This window comes from Myotis davidii, unplaced genomic scaffold (assembly GCF_000327345.1).
Source record: "Myotis davidii unplaced genomic scaffold, ASM32734v1 scaffold577, whole genome shotgun sequence".
NCBI lineage: Eukaryota > Metazoa > Chordata > Mammalia > Chiroptera > Vespertilionidae > Myotis > Myotis davidii.
In genome coordinates, this window is record NW_006289082.1 from 251,925 (window position 1) to 271,284 (window position 19,360).

The 19,360-nt window shown below is 42.5% G+C and overlaps 1 pseudogene; it reads left to right on the top strand.

Moving 5' to 3' along the window:
• The first annotated feature begins 298 nt into the window (after nt 1-298).
• The window catches only part of LOC102766433, a 38,685-nt pseudogene continuing 19,623 nt past the window's right edge, over nt 299-19,360 (top strand).

Consider the following 19,360-nt stretch of genomic DNA (forward strand, 5'->3'; position numbering starts at 1 on the left):
AGATTATTGCTTCAGTATGATACACAGGGTGCAGCAAAAGTAGGTTTACCATTGTTTGCATGGAAAGTAATACAATTATCTATAGTAATAAAAGTGTAATATGCTAATTAGACTGGACGTCCTTCCAGACGTCCTTCCAGAAGACCTTCCAGATGAAGCTGGGGCTGTGAGGGCCAGGCAGCTGCTGCGACTGTGACGCCTGTAGTTAATAATACAAGAAAAAAATCTGTTTCGTATACTCACAGCTATAAACCTGGTTTTTGCTCCACCCTGTATAAGTGGTGTCACTTTTACGAAAATGACCCATATGAATTTTCAGGTAAGATTGCTAAGTTTAGTTTTTGTGTTTAACTCTTTCCTGGAAAGCTAGGCAAAGATTACGTGAAAGAAAATGACATATATGTAAAAGCACCCCTGGTTTCCAGAGCAAGCACTTAATATGTGTAGATCAGATGGAGCCCAAATCTTTTCACCATTAGAAGCACTCTTTGGAATTACAAAACTTCTCACCAGGAGGCTTCATTAGAAAGCACAGAGGTTTCACACCAGGTAACCAGGGTACCTTGAGCTAGATGAGGGTGAAAGTGAGGAGAGATCAATGAAAAGGGTTATGTATCACCCAGATCCCAGAGGATGGGCTCAGAGCAGTCACCTGGGCATGCATGGCCTAGGCAAGAAAACAAGAACCAAGTTCTGAGGACATGATGGCACATGAGAAGGTGAGGAGGAGGTGGGAAACTCCTACTCCAGAAAGAAAGCCTCCCTCAGAGTCTTTTAGATGGACCTTATTCTCTGCAGTTACCTCTCCCCTTTAGACCCAGTCTCTGTTATCAAAAGACTAGAAACATTGGGCTCTTTCAAGAAAAATGACATTCACATTTTCATGGAAAAATGTGTTTAGATTCTTTCCTTTCAGAGCCAGAATATTGTTTAAATGACAGGATTGGATGTACTTTCTCTATTCTACACATTTCTACGTCTTGGGAGCCAGATGCCAAACTGTTTCCAGCCAAGTTAATAATGGCTCTGGTAGTAAAGCTCCCAGGGGATCCAAAGAAGAAAACTGGCCTGCATTTCCAGGGCTCTGTTACATGCGTTGCCTGCTGGGTGGATTCAGATTAGTCGAATAAAGGGAGGAAGTCAGGCATGGAAGTGAATTAGTTCACTGTGTAACTCACCCAGGCAGCCACTAAGGTGACAACCTGCTTATCAGTGTACATGTGCATTCACCGGCACACCTGTAAATTCCTAAAACTTTCAGTCAATTTAGTTTAACTGCAAACATCAGGCTGAGTCATATGACAAGATGATTGCCTCAAGAGAACATTCCATGTGGTGCCATTGACTATTTTTCTGTTCACTTGGTCACTGATGCTGTCCATCAACAAGCACCCTTTGAGAACGTAGTTGATGGGAGGTGACAAGCTAGATGCTGCAGAAGGTGCAGAGATGAGTTAGTCAAGAGCTCTGCCTCAAAGAAACTCCCAGAATAAGGCTTCAGCTAAAGATATGGCATGTGTTAATATAACGTGTATAAATGGTTTATTTTTAGGTTATTTAGTGTGTAATAATAATAGCTATCATTTATTGATCCCTCACTGTGCACCATGTGTTCATGGGCATTATAACTGATTTTCACAGCCACCTTGCCAAGCATGTCACATGCATTTCAGAAACAGGGAAGCTTAGGCTCAGAGAGGTTACATGGCCTGTAAATGACAGAGCCAGGCTTTGAATTCTAAAGCATGGCTCTTAACGCTGTGTTGGTATACAGTGACTGGTTCATCTGTCCCTCATGAGATGGTCGGATGATGTGCAAGTACCATGGGAGCTCAGAGTAGAGAAAGAGAACCTGAAGTGAAGGAACTGGGGAAGGCTTGAGCTTTTAAGCTATGCCTTGAAAAATTTATAGGTCTTAGACCTGAGGAGCTGGGAAAGGGAGGGGAGGAACAGGATGGGGAAGACCTGTTGTAGAGAAGAAAGTGTGGAGAAAACACATCTGTGAGGAAAGCCTAGGACATGGGGAAAGAAACCATCTCAGGTACTGAATGAGAAAGCTGCAGAGGTAGGAGGGGCAAGTGGTAGGGTCCTTGGGCAGCAGGCCAGGATTTGTGATTACCTGGAAAAGGCAATGAGAAGTTGCTGACGATTGTTGAGAAGGGAAGTGGCTCGGATTCAGAATGGTGGGACAGCTGGAAGAGCAGGGTTGAAGTCACTGCACTTCCTTAGATGAAGCAAACCAGTGCTGTGAGGATGGAGAGAAGGAGCAGCAAAAGTATTTAGGAGGTAGAATCCATTGGACTGAACAACGAACATAAATGGCAAAAGGAGGGGTTAGAAATAAAACAGTCCTTTTGTGCCTGCACAGCTGGAAGTTATGACAAATACTAAATTAGCCTCTAAACTGGATCATTGGCACTTTCTAAAGTGTTGGTTCTCAGATTGTTTTGACCTGTGGCAACTTAAATGGGCCCAGAGACCCTCTTTAATCTCCATACTCTTGCTTACTATAGAAAAAAAAATGAAGCTACTTTTATGAGATGAAAAGACATACAACTCTAAAAAGTTAATTCATGCCAAAACAAAAGACTTAGATATTGTGAAACCATGAAAAAAACATCCAATATGTCAGCTTGCGGTCACCTGGAGAACCCCAGGATCACTAGAGAGTCCACACCTCCAGTGGAGAATCCTCAGTATTATTTACCACCTGGGCGAGGGGTGGTTGCAGTTAATCCAGTCAGTAACTCTGATTGGGCATCACCATGTGCCATATTCTGTGCTAAATACCTTTCCTAACCAATTTCCTTTCCTCTTCACCTGTATGAGTTCCCCAGCTTCCTCTCTGAATCCTCCCAACCCCACCTCATCTCCCAAAAGTCTTTCAAATGGGTTGAAGTGTTGTTCCCCACTTAATTCAAACCAAGAGAGATGTAATCTCTATCACATTTGGACCCTCACCAACCAACATCCTCCCAGACATTAGCTCTTGCCTGCCTCCCACTGTACATTTGTGAAGGAGGACACTGATCTTCAGAGCCCCTTGTTCTTATTTTATGATATCTAGCCTTTCTATTGCCGGCAGCAGTCCACAGTGGAGCCAAGAAGAACTACAAGTCTTGCATACTCCTCACTGGAGTTCAGTTTTTGCAGCTTTGTCCTGATGTAATCTGCAATCCAATATGCTACTTAGTCTCTCGAAACTCTTATCAACATTTTAGATTTCAATGTGCCTTTTCTAGGCTGAATATCTGTGTTTTCACTTATGTCACCCTAATTGAATTACCCTTCCATTGTTCGTGGTCAAATCTCAAGTTGTTATTTCCTGCCCATACAGCTAGTCCCTTTCCCCTCTATCCCTTTGGGGCAGTTTCTCAATTGTCATTGGTGTTCCCAGATCCTATCGCTTTCAGGTTTCATCTGTAAATTTAATTATGAAGCTATGCCCTCTTTGGCTTCATTTCATTTCACAGTGCAAATGTTAATTATGCATTCATTCTCCACAAGGCACCATGGACTCCAAAGACACATGAGACATGACCTTCTGTAGCTATATGAAAATGAAAAAAAATAATTTTATTCCCATTGTTGAATCCCCTCACCTAATCACTAGACCCTCTGATCCTGCACTCAGATGTTTCTATGGCCACACAGTTACTTAAGAAATGGTCATTAGAAGGGGGAAGGCAGAAGCAGAAAAGGCTGTCAGAGTGAATCTAGAAAACACCATTAATTCAAGTCTTCCTGAAGGACCCTACCCTGCCTTCCTATCCCAGGTTCAGTCTGAGCTTAAATGTACTTCCACCTTTGCAAGTATAGACTCTGAGCACAGCTATTGCTCCCCTCCTCACATATGCAGTTCCAGTGCCTGAATTTAGCCTCTCCCTTCTTCCTCCTGCACACCTCCCACCTTGTCCCTTCTACAGAGGGGACCATCCCAAAGTATGCCTTTGGAGAGGCCAAGGCACCCTTTGCTATCCTGAAACATAAAGAAGAAGCAATCATGGCTCAGCACATAGCACACCTGTCACGCCTCCTAACTCTGAAGTCTTTCCAGACCCTTCAATCTGGACATTCCCATGGTACTCCAGCACATTTGATGGCGTCAGTAGCCCTTTGCTCATGGTGCTATTACGTAAGTTATGTGGGCTGTCTGTTAGTCTTGCTCTGCTTGCCTTGTGAGCAGAAACTGAAAGCACAAACCATTGGTTTATCAGTTGTCTTTATATGATCTCCCTTACACAAAGGGTGCTCAGTAAATGTCCACTGAATGACTCTTCAGAAAAATATTAGAGAATATAAATTATCTTTTCAGACACTGTTTTGTCTCACCAGCGATTGTCTATCATTGAGTCGTTGATTTTCAATTTGTTACTTCAAACGAAGTCTTATTTGTAAGATTCCAGCCCCAATATATAAATTATAATAGTGGATCTCTTCTTATTCACTTAGAATGGAGAGCCCACAGAAAGCTCCAACCTTACCCACTTGCCTCCTCCCCATCTCTACTCAAGATAAAATACTTATTCCACATCCCTCCACATATGTAAGTTCTTCATTTCTTTCAAGGCTTGAGCCAAATCTTTCTTCCCTCATGGGGGTTTCTCTCCGATCAACCTATCTATGGGGCCTTGCAATTTCTGAACTCCTGAAAGTGCTATTGTCAATTTTACTCTTTCATCATAAACTCAGTTTATACTAAAGGACATTCATCACTGAAGCAAGTTAAAGGCCTAGTCCAGGGATATGTGCTTTAAATATATTATCCTATTTAATCTTTAGGGCAAATGAGGAAATAGAAGCTCAGAGAGGTTAAGCAATTTGTCAAGGTCACATAGCTATTAACTGGCAGTGCCAGGATTTAAACTATGAGCTACCGGATTCACTGTTTCCTGTTTTTATTCTGCCATTATTTTACTTTTTCAACTAGATGGTAAGCTGAAGTGTAGAAACTGCATCTCTGCTTTTTTCTCCCCCTGCTCTATCCTCATACAGTGTTTCACCCTGTGGAAGAGTGTAATTAATCTTTTTTTTTTTTTTCAGAGATTAATTGGTTCCCCAAATGGGTCACACTGTTTCTCACCCCTTTCTCTTCTGACATTTATTGAAGTAGAGGCTGTCAGCTTCTGAATAGACTATGGTCTTACTCTATTTCTTCCTAAAGCAAGTTGTATTTCTGAGGCCTACAAAGACAGGTTTTCACTGCTGAAAATATTAAGCGCTTCCTCAAAAGGTGGGAAGGTAAGCAGGAGTTTCACAGAAGGGAAAAAACAACAGTGACCTCCTCAAATAGAGTGGGGAGACTCAAGGCAGGAAACCGAAGGTGCTGTCAGAACAGCTGTCTGGAGAAGGGAGAGTGGAGAGGAAAAAGACTATTTTGATTTTTACCACTTGGGACCCTTTCCCCAGTTTAACTTCTGGACTACATTTTTAACAGCGAGTAATAAAAGCCTTGCTCTCAGTGAACTCTGGCCCCTCTGCCTGTTTGGGATGCCTTGTGTGCAGCAGCCCTGAGGGGACACCCAGTGGCCCAGGTGGGGTAATTGATTGGGGGGAGCCCCGGGGGTCTGGCCTGCCTGCCACCCTCCCCACACTTGCCATGTGAATAAACAGGCCTGACTTCTGCAGGAGCCCCATCTCTGGCCTCATCCCTTGGGCCCTCTTACATGGAAATTAACCATAGTCTTAAAGTGAAGGAGAAGATGGCTATTGAGCCCAAAGCCCTTGTGAGTGCATCCACATGATGAGAAGACAACAAATAGAGTCCTAGTAAAGGAGGCACCTGTGTTGGCTAACTTTGGATCTATTACCTCTAAAATTTCAGTTTTATGTCCTTACTACAGTATATGTAACAATATTGCTAAAATGTCAGATGGTTAAACTAATTTTAATGTTTATATTTTGATTTGAATAATTTAAAGTTATTTTGGTGATTTCAGTAGAAGCCTCATTCATTTTGAAATATTACTTCGAATACCTGTGTCTGGAAATATGATATAGTCTTTAATGCATGATATATTTACAATTTATATGGATAACAAATGAAGCCTGCTCTTTAATAAGTTTTGCAAAATGCAAGTAAGGACAGTAGCAACATTTTTGAGAACAAAACACACACACATGCAGAACACAAGCCAAATGTGCTTTCAGAAGGGAAAGCAGGGGTCAGATGACAGACATGGTTATGGGGTGTTCACACAGTTGTGCTTTCTGACTGAGACAAATAGATATTTGTTTTTTAAAAAATGAAATATATTCTATTATTTTGCTATTCATTGAGGAAAGTTGTTATTGTTATAGTAGATATAAAAATGTAAAAATAAAACCCTTCATTTAAGTACTGAGTTAAATTCAGTGTTTCCTATCAATTTCCTGATTCCTATAATCTGACACGTATGAATAGCTCTTTAACCTACATCCTTTTCTCTTTTACCTTTTTTTAAAAAATTGGAATATAGTGGGAAAAATACTGAATAAAGTACACAGCCTAAAGGAAAGTTGTTTGTGGAGAGAGGTTATAATGAATTAGTGTACAAATAAACAAACCTAATAGCAGAAGCCACTGAAAGTAAAGTAAAAAGAAAAAACACAATCTAAAAAAAATGCCAATTATATCAGGAAGGTTTCCTTTCCTTTATATATAAAGAGTTATAACAAATTAATAAGAAAATCTCTAAAAATCCAATTTTTAAAAATGAGCAAAGTGGATGGACAGGTCAGAGAAATTTAGCTAAATGAGGTTCTGCATATTTAATATGAAAAGATACTGTCAGCCAGATGGAAAAGGTGAAATTCCATGTTGGGAGAAGGTGGAGAAATGGGCTGATATGGGTGAAGAAACATCCAACTGCTATGGAGGACAATTTAGCCACATCTGTCAAAATTGCTGATGCATTTCATCGTAAACTCAGTTTGTGATGAAATCGCAATTGCAGGTATTTATCCCATGCAGAGTATTTTACACAATGAAATAACATACATACGAAGTTATTTACTACAATACTATAATAGCAAAAAGTATTTTAAAAAATGGAAATGGTGGTCAAAAGGGGCCCAGTTTAGCAAATTATCATATAGCTCTGCAGTTCTTTATCTGAAACCCTGTGATTTGATGGTGTTTGCACATCAGTGTTTCTTGAAAATTAGAAAGCTAATGCAGTGCTTTTTTTTTTTTAATGTAACAACCCAAAGGATCTGAGGCAACACTCAATAATCAAATCCATTAATATTTCTGCAGAGGAACAATGAGCATTCATACTAAGTGGGAGAAATACAACTAATGTCAGTGCATATTTTGTTACCAAATGAGTTTTCCACAACCTCAGAAAACTTTTGGTTTCAGAGCTTTTCTAAATTAGGAATTACAGATAGGTGATTGCAGGCATGTTCATATACAATGGAATACCATAGCACTGTAAATAAATGCAAAGACAGTTACCATACTAACTGTCCAGGGTACACTAATTTAAAAAAAAAAAAACACATAACAATTTGTGGAAAAAAGTTCAGAAAAAGAGTAAGAGAATGTATGCCTTTGCTTATGCAAGCCAAAGATGGCTCCGAAAAGGCTACATTTATGTCTGGAGAGAAATTGGGAGGGGCCTAGGAACTATGTGGGTGGGGGAGACTTTTCACTGTATATGCTTGCATATCTGTTGTATGTAAGTATATTACCTATTCAGAGTAAATAAAAAAACATTTTCACTGTAATTGTTAAACAATACATGTGTGTGGATTACCAATGGATGCCCTTGTAAATTCCTCATGCACCATTCATTAAGTTCCAACTCTGGGTGAAACATTAAGCATGGTGCATTGCCCTGATTATAGCTGGTTACTGGAGGTAGGCATTAATATCTTCATTGAAGAGATGAGGTAACCAAGGTTCAGCTAGAACCACACAACAGTAAGTGGTGAAACTGCCTGAGCCTGAGTTTTATGGCACAAAAGAAATTTTGAAAATGACAAGTAGGTGGTTATTTATTGAGAACATGTTTGGAAGTTATGATCAGATGATGATTCTTTTTTCAATTCTTGGGTCATTTGAGATTCTTCTCTGTTCCGAGTCTTCTAAACATGTCTCATGATACAGCATTAGGAAGCCTGCAGAGGAAGGGTTCTGTGTCCTGGGTGAAGGTAGAGGAGAAATCCTCCATCATAAAGAACAGAAGCTCTAAGGGGCCCATGTCTGTTCACTATGAACAAACTATCTGGTCAGAGAATGTCCCCGCCTCTAGGTTTCTCATGAGCACTGGCTGGGAAGAAAGGTGCTATCGACTGAAAGTTGATGTCCCCTCAAAAATGATATGTTGAAACTCTAGTCTCCAGTATGATGGTATGTGGAGATGGAGCCTTTGGGAGGTAATCAGGTTTAGATGAGGTCACGAGGGTGGACCCCTCATGATGAGGTTAATACCTTTCTAAGAGACATGAGAAAGCTTGATTTCTCTCTTTGTCTTCTGCCATGTGAGAATACAACAAGACAGCCACCTGCAAACCAGGAAGAGGATCTCACCAGATGCCATATCTCTTGGCACCTTGATCTTGGACCTCTCAGTTTCAGAACCATAAGAAATAGATGCTTGTTGTTTAAGCCACATGGTCTATACTAATTTCTATGGCAGCCAAAGATAGCTCTCACTCTTGAAACACTCAACTTCTGCCCTCAAGTACTTTATATTTGAAATTATAACTTGAAATTCATCAAAAATAACACATACCAATTGGATTTGTATTTTCAGTCATTATTCAGTATTCATGTTTTATGATTGAGAGAAGCAATGTAGGACAACACATCTATTTTTCTCAGGATGAAGTACACAGTAGGTGTCTGGACCTACTGATGTGGGAAAGTCTGATGGATTCAGTGTCAATACCAAAATATTCAAGATCTCTTCCTTCTCAGAACCCCAATAGTCATGTTCCCATCCACCAGGAACAGGAATCATATGGGAGGCTTTGAATTAAGCTGACCTTTAGCCAATGACTCCAGAAGAAGTAAGGAAGAAGTAGTGAGCTCTAACAACTGATACAGACTTTGAAGTTGGAATTCTAGGTGATCAATAACAACCTCTGTTCATCCCGGGCCTGTCCCAGTTTTAGCATTGAAAGTTCCACCTCCTGGGAAATCCACCAGTACTGATCAAATCAGGACGACTGGTCACCCGGCCTAGATTTTAATCCCAGCTCTATCACTTCTTAGCTCTGTGACCTTGAGCAAATTACTTAACAACTCTGTATCTCACACATGGTTTCTCCACCTGTAAAATAGGGAGTATAGCCCTAGGTGGTTTTTCAGCATCCGCCTGCAGACTGAAGGGTCACGGGTTCAATTCCATGACATCTATCTCAGTCGCAGGATCGATCCCTGGCCCTGGTTGGGGCGCATTGTGAGCGGCAACCAATTTATGTGTCTCTCTCACATTGATGTTTTTTGTCTCTCGGTCTCTCCCCCTCCCTTTCACTCTCTCTAAAATTCAATGGAAAATAATATCCTTGGGTGAGAATTAACAAACAAATAAAAAACAATAAAAAGATAGAGAGAATAATAGTACCTGCCCCACAGGATTAAGAAGGTTAAATGAGTATTTGTCAATTGCTTAGAATAGTGCTTGGTAAGAGCTCTATGTTTTTGTTAAAATAAATTATTTTAGAGCCTGTTGAGCTATTGTCATAGTTTATAGCCAGTGTGTGAGCAGGCATTGAGCACTCTTAAATTGCATGACATTGTTGGTGAAGATGGAAGCACAAGGAGATAAGTAACTTTCACTGAGCCAGTTATTACATGAGTCAATATGCTATAAAACAGGGCAAGAGGCCAGCCTTTCATTTATCTCAGTTTAGCTCACCCATCTGATCCTTGCCTCTTACCCTGACTGGCTAGCACATAGTGGGCTCACAATAAATAACTATGAAATGAATTCATAACTTTTTTTTTAATCCTCATCTGAGGATATGTTTTTATTGGTTCTAGAGAGAGAGGAACGGAGAGGGAGACAGAGAAAAACATTGACATGAGAGACAAACATCAATTGGTTGCCTCCTGTAAGCTAACCAGAGATCGAACCCACAGCCTGGTATATGCCCTAACGGGTGATCGAATCCACAACCTTCTGGGTGACACTCCAACCAACTGAGCCACACTATCCAGAGAAGAATGCACACCTTTTTCTCACATGGGCCTATTGAGAGTTGCTGGAAGGACTTTGTAGTTTTTCTTTCTCTTGTTTATTTGCAAAGGAGTATAGCTAATGCTAAAGTTGTGGGCATACTACTTACCTTTGATGAGATTTCCTGACACCATAAAATGAAGCAACTAGAGAGAAGGGTACTTTTCTTTGGCAGGTACTTATGCACTTAAATCTGTGAGTGACTGGAACAGAGAAATGTATGCCTTAATCATAAAATGGTCAGCACTCTGGACACTGGAAGCCTTGAGAGCCTGTAGCACAGAGTAGAGGCATTTGCACAGTCATTCACATGCCTACAATCAGTCACTTTCCTACCCGCCAAAAACCTGCCTGCGCTCTTGGGACCTGCCCGGACACATGGGCCTGCCTGCTGAGTTCCATCCCAGCCCGGTCCTGAGTCAATGGTGGGGCCAATGGCCGAACCACAGACCTCACGATGTGCAGGCAAGCCTGTGAAAGTCTCCGCTCCTGCACTGCTTAACCAGCAGCATATGTTTTTTTGGCTAAAGGTGTTTAAATGAAATCACTTTTTCCATATTACTTTGAAAAGTTTATTTCATCAGCATGAAAATGTTTAATAATATTATTTGGGGTTTTTTAAAAAAAGAAATCACCATTTCAAAGTTGTTTCTTTTTTATTCACTTAAGGAAAAGAACACAGTGCTATTTAACCCTTTCCTCCAATAATGCGAGTGACTTTGATTTCAGAGGAAGAGTGCTTTGGAAATCAAACAGCACTAATGTCTGTACCAAAACAGAAAGGAAGGCTTGTTCCTGCAGACCTGTACTGGTGTAAGATGACAGGTTGAGTTTGGTTTGAGTGATGATTGTAATAAAATAGAGCAGGCCCACTGCCCAGCCAGCTTTGCAGGGTCACTGATGTACCACGAGTAGAGTATGTGCTAATGCCACTCCTGGGACTGGCAGATTCTGAAACTGTCACAGCTTCTTTCTTCTGGGGAAAGAACCACATTCCCTGAGGGACAAACGCTTAGCTGGAAAAGCTTCAGGGAACTCTTAGGCTGGGCTGAGAGATCCAGCCTTTAATCTCCCTTGCATTCAACAGAAAGCACCCCTCTCTGATAGTTTTCACTTGGAGCAACAAAATCAGACTGCTCTTAGAGGCAGAAAGCATTCTAGCAGACCTAGGACAAAAAATATAAAGGGAGGCCCGACTAGTGTAGGTCTAGATATTTAAAAGTTATATAGCAGGATAACAAACTGTTAAATGTGTCTACAATTCTTCCTTGATAAATACACTGGAAGGCCCAGTACATGTGTAAAATTCACAGACTCCTCAGAGTTCTGCTCCACACATGAGGTCAGCTTAGGGAAAGCTGGGGCCTGTCTCCCAGCTCCCAGACTGTGAGCCATCCTACTGCCTTCCCTCTCCTTGTTCTGTCCAACATCACAAACAGCCCACATCCAAGCTGTGCCCTCACTGCCCACACAGCCCTCATCAGCCACATCTCAATGCCAGACACCAGATTGCCCACAGTCCCTGGAAGGGGGCTTGGGCTGTTTGGGTAGTCATCTAGGGTCCTGGGTCAGCTATCCAGGGGCAATCTAGAAGAGGGAGTGCAGACTTTGAGTGTTCACATGGACCCTTCCCCTGGGATAGGTATTGGAAGAGGAGAGCCCAGAGGAGCTCTCTCAAAAACAGGGCCCAGGCAAGCCTCATGCCCAGGCCATCAGCACTGACGAGCAGATAGAGGGCAAAACAACACGTGATACCTGGTCAGCACTGAGTTCCTTAACACAGGGGCAACTTTTGTTTCTACAAACTTGGGGAAAGTGGGGAGGAGATGGGTAGGAAGCATCAAAAAAATATGAGTGGTACTTTGCTCAAGGGGTGTGAGTGAAAGAAGGCAAGCGTTTCATGCTAACAATATGAATCAGGGTCAGCTATCTGGGAATTGGCATGGGCTGAAAATGGTGAGTCAAACTTTTCATCTCTGGAGCTATCCCCTGTTCTCCACATACACGCTGTGAAAGATAGGTCAGACATTAAAGTAACCACAAGGAGCCTAAAAATATGTTCTTCATAGGTGTGGGACTTTGAAGAGCTTTTCTTTTAAAATTATGGGGGAGGGGTGGCATCTTAATTAAGCAGCCCTTCGAAGTCCTAATGGTTTTCAGGTTTTCTCAAGACCTTTCTATAAAACCAGAAGACACGGATGAATTTTAAAACAATTTAAGCACATATGGGAGAAAAATAGTACAAAATGCCTGAGGTTTGATGAAAAAAAAAAATCAAGAGCAGAGGAGCAAAAGAAAAGTCTGTTGATGAAAGCAAATGAGGCACCGAGCAGCGCGATGCGGAGTGGTGACCTCATGTGCGGCCCATGCACTGTGTGTTATGATGCAAACTGTGTTAACACTTTAGTTCCAAGAAATTTAAACTCTCGTTCTTCCTACATTAACTTTTGTCCATATTACACAAGGCAACTTGGATTTCTTTACGCCCCTTCCCCTTTGGGGAGAATCACACAAGACCTGTCCTCTTGCTTCTCATCTCTGTGCCCCTAATCTTGTCCCCACATCCAAAGCACAAGAAGACAACAATACACAGAGAAATTTGAAGAGCAGCATGAAAATAACTATGAGTTGAAAGGGTTTACCCAAAAGGTTTAAAGCTATATGACCTGGCCAAGCAACCACATAGTTACAAGGAAATATGATAGTGGCTGATATGAAAGGAACCTTCAGAGGGCGTAAACAAAGGCGTCGGTTACTCCACGGGAAACATAAATCCACTGATGTGATAGAAAACACTGACTCAATTTGAAGGGAATTTCTTTATTGGGCAGATCTATAATCTGTTGGTAGTTTCTCAGAGAAAGTGATGGCACCCGGCTAATTTGCCTCATTTGAAACCTGTTTGTCCAAGAAGCTGGAAAAGCTATCTTGGGGAATATACAGCAGGCAAGTCATTTTCATTTTTTATCTCGATGATTTTTCTATCTTGTTCACTCCCATTCTCATCTCCATTCTCTTGCCAGGCCCCGCCTCTGATCCACAAAATCCTCTTTCACGGAAAACATTTTCTAGGCTAAGGGAAGGGAGGTGCTGGCTGGTGCCTTGGGATTATGAGTGGGATGGACAACTGGTCTGCATCACCCAGGCCTTTAAAAACCAACAAGAAGGGTTTTTATCCCAGGTTATCCTCCTCTGCAGACCTGGCTTCCCTGTGTCTCTACTGATCTGCACCCTAGGACTAAATCTGTAAGATGTTGACTCAAAATCAGGAGTTCAGACCCCAGTTGAGGCTGAGATGATCGGTGGCGCTAAGAGACATTTCCAGCTCCGTGAGGAGACCGAGCAACAGCCTCTCACACCTTTATAGCAGGGGTATGGCAATTTCCCTAATGCTTTCTCAAGGGCTTTTATTTTTATCCAAATAGCTCCTAGCATTGCCAAGTAAAAGGAGAGGTGTCGCTCTCGTCCAAACTATAAGTGAGCACTATAGTCTTATGTGAATCCAAGTGAGAGAGAATTTTGCTGGAAGGTCCAAACAACAAACCACTTTTTCCAGATGTCAGAAAGCCTGAGGTCTGCATGAAGGAAAATGCAGCATTCCGGACTTTTCATTTGGTTTGTCTGTGGAAGAAGAGAGATGAAAGGTTTCATAAAGAAAATGTTTGTTTCTACTCATGCTGGGCTGTGTTCTGAGGGCACCCTAACAGCCCCTGATTTTATATTTTAGAAACACACTCTTGTGTGAGAGCAGAAATTGTGCTGGGAAAAACAGGACTTGGACTCTGGGTTTTATTTACTGAAATAAAGATTGCAGAAATAGATAGAGATGGAGCAAATGGTTATGTAATATGTTCCTTGTTATTACCTTGTTGCCAGCACTTACATAAAAGAGGATTTAAATAAGAAAATTCCTGCTCAGAGTCCCAGGGGGCACTAGGGTCTTAGGGATAGCTGCTGGCAGGCGGGCTAATGCATGTTGGAGATGAGCTGGCCAGAGAAGTGCTTGATGGCTAAAAGTAGAACTAAGTCATGCAGCTAAAAACTAGCCACACTGTGTGGAAACAAAACAGCATCAGGCTCTGCTGATGCTTACTCATGAAGAACTCAGCTTATTTTCCTACATTTAGAAAGCACCTAAAATAAATAATAAAACCCAAAGAATGAGATAGATTTTTTAATCATAAAATATTAACAACAATAAAGCTACAACCTGATATCAGATGTGTTCTCTTCCTACCCTCCTTCACCTGCATTTCTGACTCACTATTTCTTTCCTGAGTCTCTGTTTTTTGCTTGTCTCCTGTATTTCCTCTCTCAAAACCCAGTTTATCAGGCAAAGGTGTGTCTTCTGTCAGAAGGAAAGTTTTTCTTTGTCCCTTCCAAGTAGCTACATATGCTTGCCTTCTTTTCAGGGTTCCTAAGTGTTCCCATAGTTTACATGCACCCTGCTCGTAAATAAGTAAATTGACATGGGAATCCCTGCATACACTGGAATATCTCTGAAGTTTAAAGAGTGGAGGAACTTGGGTTCTTAGTGCCACTCTGACTCTAATTCCTGCTCCTAAATTCCCTCTACTGTCTATTTCTTTTAAAAAAATTTTTTATATGTTTTTATTGATTTCAGAGAGAGGAAGGAAGAGGGAGAGAGAGAGCCAGAAACATTAATGACGAGAGAGAATCATCAATCGGCTACCTCCTTCATGGCCCCACTGGGACTGAGCCCACAATCCAGGCATGTGCCTGACCTGGAATTGAACCATGACCTCCTGGTTCATGGGTCTAATACTCCACAATGAGCCACCAGCCAGGCTCTTACCTCTGGAGTGGGCTGATCCTTTTCTGCACTACATGACCCTATACAGCAGCCGTGGGCTAACTTCGGCCCGCGGGCCGGATCCGGCCCATTTGAAATGAATAAAACTATTGAAAAAAAGAACCCGTACCCTTTTATGTAATGATGTTTACTTTGAATTTATATTAGTTCACACAAACACTCCATCCATGCTTTTGTTCTGGCCCTCCGGTCCAGTTTAAGAACCCATTGTGGCCCTCGAGTCAAAAAGTTTGCCCACCCCTGCTATACAGTGTATTCTCTCTATTCCATTTATGTCCCCAAAGAAGACTTTTATTGAAGGCTGGGGTTTCTGAAGTCAGGCAAGCAATTACAATGCAAAACAGCACAGAAACAAGTTAAAATTTGACATCTTGTACCTAAAATTACTGTGGGCATCTCACTGTTGAAGTGAACATCACCCATTCCCATTATGTTCTGTGTCTCTCCTTGGCCCTCTTTCTTGTACCTGCGTGCATCTTCTTTACCAATTCTCAAACTCCTGATCTCCTCCCTCTTGGTCTAACTAAGGAAATTTTGATAGATTCTAATCTTAGGATGTAGATTAAGAGTGTTTTAAGCTATAGAGCCAGGATGCCTAGACTGAAATTCCAGCTCTATTACTTAATTGCTGTCTAGCCTTGGGCAAGTCACTTAACCTCTCTGTACCTCAGCTTCTCATCTGGAGACTGGGGATAAGACTAGTACCTATTTCAGAGGGCTGTTATGAGAATTAAATGAGTTAATATGTGTAAAGTACTAGAATAATGTCTTGCATATAGTAAACTTTCTATAAGTGTTAGTTACTGTCATTTTATTGACTTCACTGCAGTACCTTCCTGACCACACTCTTGTTATTTTTTCGCAATTGAATGATCTAAACAGAAATAAGTTTATTTTCTAAGAAGAATTTGTTTGCTAATCTGAAATGAACTTTTCTGCTTCCCAAATGGATAGTCACAACATTTACAAAGTAAGTGGAAGAGGTGGACACTTCTGGCAGACTCTCCATGACTGGTGGGCTACCAGGCACTTCTGATGCTGCCATTCATTTATTTATTCATTCATTACTAAACAAGCATTTATTGTGCACCATATTAGTTTGCTAAAACTTCCATGACAAAGTACCACAAACCTAGTAGCTAAGAACAACATAAATTAATTCTGTCGTAGATCTGGAGGCTAGAAATCTGAAATCAAGATGTCAGCAAGACCATGCTTCCTCTGAAGGTGCCAGAAAAGATTGGTTCCAGGCTTTGCTCCTAGCTTCTGGTAGCCTAAGGTATTCCTTGGCATGGTTTGTCTTCTCCATGTGTCTCTTCATGTCAGCTTCTTTTTAAAAATATATATTTTAATTTTTTATTGATTTCAGAGAGGAAGAGAGAGATAGAAACATCAATGATGAGAGAAAATCATTAATGAGTGCCTCCTGCAATCCCTACAGGGATTGAGCCAGCAAACCAGGCATGTGCCCTTGACAAGAATCAAATGCAGGACCCTTCAGTCCAAGGCTTCCACTCTACCCACTGAGCTAAACTGGCTAGGGCAGCTTCCCCTTTTTATACAGACAGAGCCATATTGGATTAGGGCCCACCCTAATGATCTCATCTTAACTTAATCATTTCAAAAGATTCTGTCTTCAGATTAGCCACATTTATAGCTACTGAGGGGACACAATTCTTGCCATAATATGCATCTACTACATTCCAGAAATTCTAGGAACTGAGGATATAACAGTAAAAAAGCAAGGTCCCTGCTCCTATGGAGTTTACATTGTGTTTGGAGGAGACAAATAACAAATAAAGACATAAAGTGTCAGGTGGGGAATAGTTCCATGAAGAAGAAGAATGATGCTGATGAGTTGAGCATCATGGAAGGTTTGGTGTTGCTGCTTTTTATCAAGTGATCAGGAAAGATCCTCTGTTAAGATGACCTTCAACAAGAGACCTGAAAAGTGAGGAAATAAGATATGGTAACACATCAGAAAGAGAGGTCCAGGCAAAGGACCATAGGTATGAAGTCCCTGAAGTAACATGGCTTGAGTTTTCAAGACGCAGCCAAGAGGCCAGTGTGGCAGAGGGAAGGGAATGGGGAAAGGGCAGGAGGAGACGGAGTTAGAGTGCAATGGGGCTGGGAACTTGCACAGAGGGGCTGATAAAGAACAATGGTAAGTTTATTTTTGGCTTTTACTCTGAGTCTATTTGGGTTATTATAACAAAAATATAAACAACAGAAATTTATTTTTCACAGTTCTGCATGCTGGAAGTTCAAGAGCAGAGTGCTACATGGTCAAGTGAGGACTCTCATCCAGGTGCGGACTTCTCACTGTAACCTCACATAGCGGAAGGAGCAAGGGAGCTCTCTAGAGCCTCTTTTATAAGAGTACTAATCTCATTTATGAAAGCTCCATCCCCAAGACTTAATCATCTCCCAAAGGTCCCACCTTCTAATACCTTGTGAATTAGGATTTCAGCTTGAATTTTGGGGGAACACATTCAGACCACAGCAGATGTGAAACCTCTGGAGTATTTTCAGCAGTGGAGTCACAATTGGACCTATGTTTTGGAAGCATCACTCCAGTTTCTCATTGAAAATAGATTGGTAGTTTGTCAGGGGGAGAGGCCAGGGTAGCACTCGTGACCCAAACTTTACATATAGAACAGGGTGTTCTTCAACCTTGGAGGCTCATACAGAGGCCTGTATGCCCCTCTTCTAGAAACAGAACCCCTTCTTGTGGGGAACCTACACCATGTGGGTCAAGTGTTGGTGACCCTGTCAACCCCCATCCACATGGGTAGCCATGGAGCCAGGTTGGCCCAATTAGAGAACTGCCTGGTGTTAGCTCAAGTTCACAGGGAGGCTGAACCAAATGGAGGCAATTAGAGACCTTCGTTGGCTGGTTGTATCAGATTCGTGGGCTTGCTGAACTCATAGACAAGAAACCTATGCATGCAGGGTCTGATAAAGAATCCTGGGATTGCTGGTACCATCATGTTCACCATCCAGATAGAACTTTCCAAGAGATGGGGAAGCAAATGAATCCTCCCTGGAGTCCTCACTATATTCTAGACATGCTTCTAAGATATACAGGTAGATCAACTCACTTAATCCTCACAACCACTGCTATTGTTCCATATTACAGATGAGGAAATGAAGCCTATAAACATTAAAACAAACCACCCTGAGGTCATAACACTAGAAATTGGGGCAGCCTATATTTGAACCAATGACCTTTGGTTCTAAGAGTCCAAGTTCTTATTAGTACTGTGCACTAACCAATTGCACCACTGGAGCTCCAAGAGCCCAAGTTCTTAATCCCCACTCTAGACTAAGAAGAATTTTAGGATTGCAGTGTTAGAATGGCCTTAAAGATTAGTAAATTTAGTGGTTCTCAACTCTATTATACCCAATGCTCCTTTTTATAATGAATGTTTCTTAACATCTCATTTAACACTAGAGGCCCGGTGCACAAAATTCATGCATAGGTAGGGTCCCTAGGCCTGGCTGGTGACCAGGGCCAATCTGTGGGGTGACTGGTGGGGCAATTGGGGTACCCCTGCTGGCACCTGCCTTGGCTGGCCTGGCACTGCCTGCTCAATGGCCCCGCACCCCGCCACCACCACTGGTTGCCTCCCTCTGCAGAAGGTGACTGGTGAGGCAATTGGGGTTTGGGAGACAAGGGGGACAGCACTGGCCTGCTTGCCTGGCAGCTCCACCCCGCAACGCCCCGCCACCACCGCCAGTTGCCTGCCTCTATAGGGAGACCAGTGGGGCTATCAGGGAGGCTCCTGCTGGCACCCACCTTGGCAGGCCTGAGCCTGTGAGCTGGGGACAGTTCCTGTGATGATAGTCTGCCCCCTAGATGTCAGTGCATAACATAGCAAACGATTGTTCCACCAGTTGGTCTGCCATTCAGTTGATTTGCATATTAGGCTTTTATTATATAGGACTAGAGGTCCGGTGCACAAAAATTTGTGCACTCGGGGGGAGGGGGGTCCCTCAGCCTGGCCTGTGCCCTCTCACAGTCTGAGACCCCTTGGGAGATAATGACCTGCTGGCTTAGGCCTGCTCCTGGGTGGCAGAGGGCAGGCCCAATCCCTAGGTGCAGCCCCTGGTTGGGCTCAGAGCAGGGCCAATTGGGGAGTTGGGGTGCGGCCCCCTGTCATGCACAGAGCAGGGTCAATCAGGGGGTTGGGGAGCTCCCCCATGTCACGCACAGAGCCGGGCCCATCAGACGGTTGGGGAGATACCCCCTGTCACTCCCAGAGTAGGGCTGATAGGGGAGTTGGGGCACCACCCCCTGTCACACACAGAGCAGGGTGGATCAGGGGGTTGGGGCTCCTTCCCCTGTCATGCACAA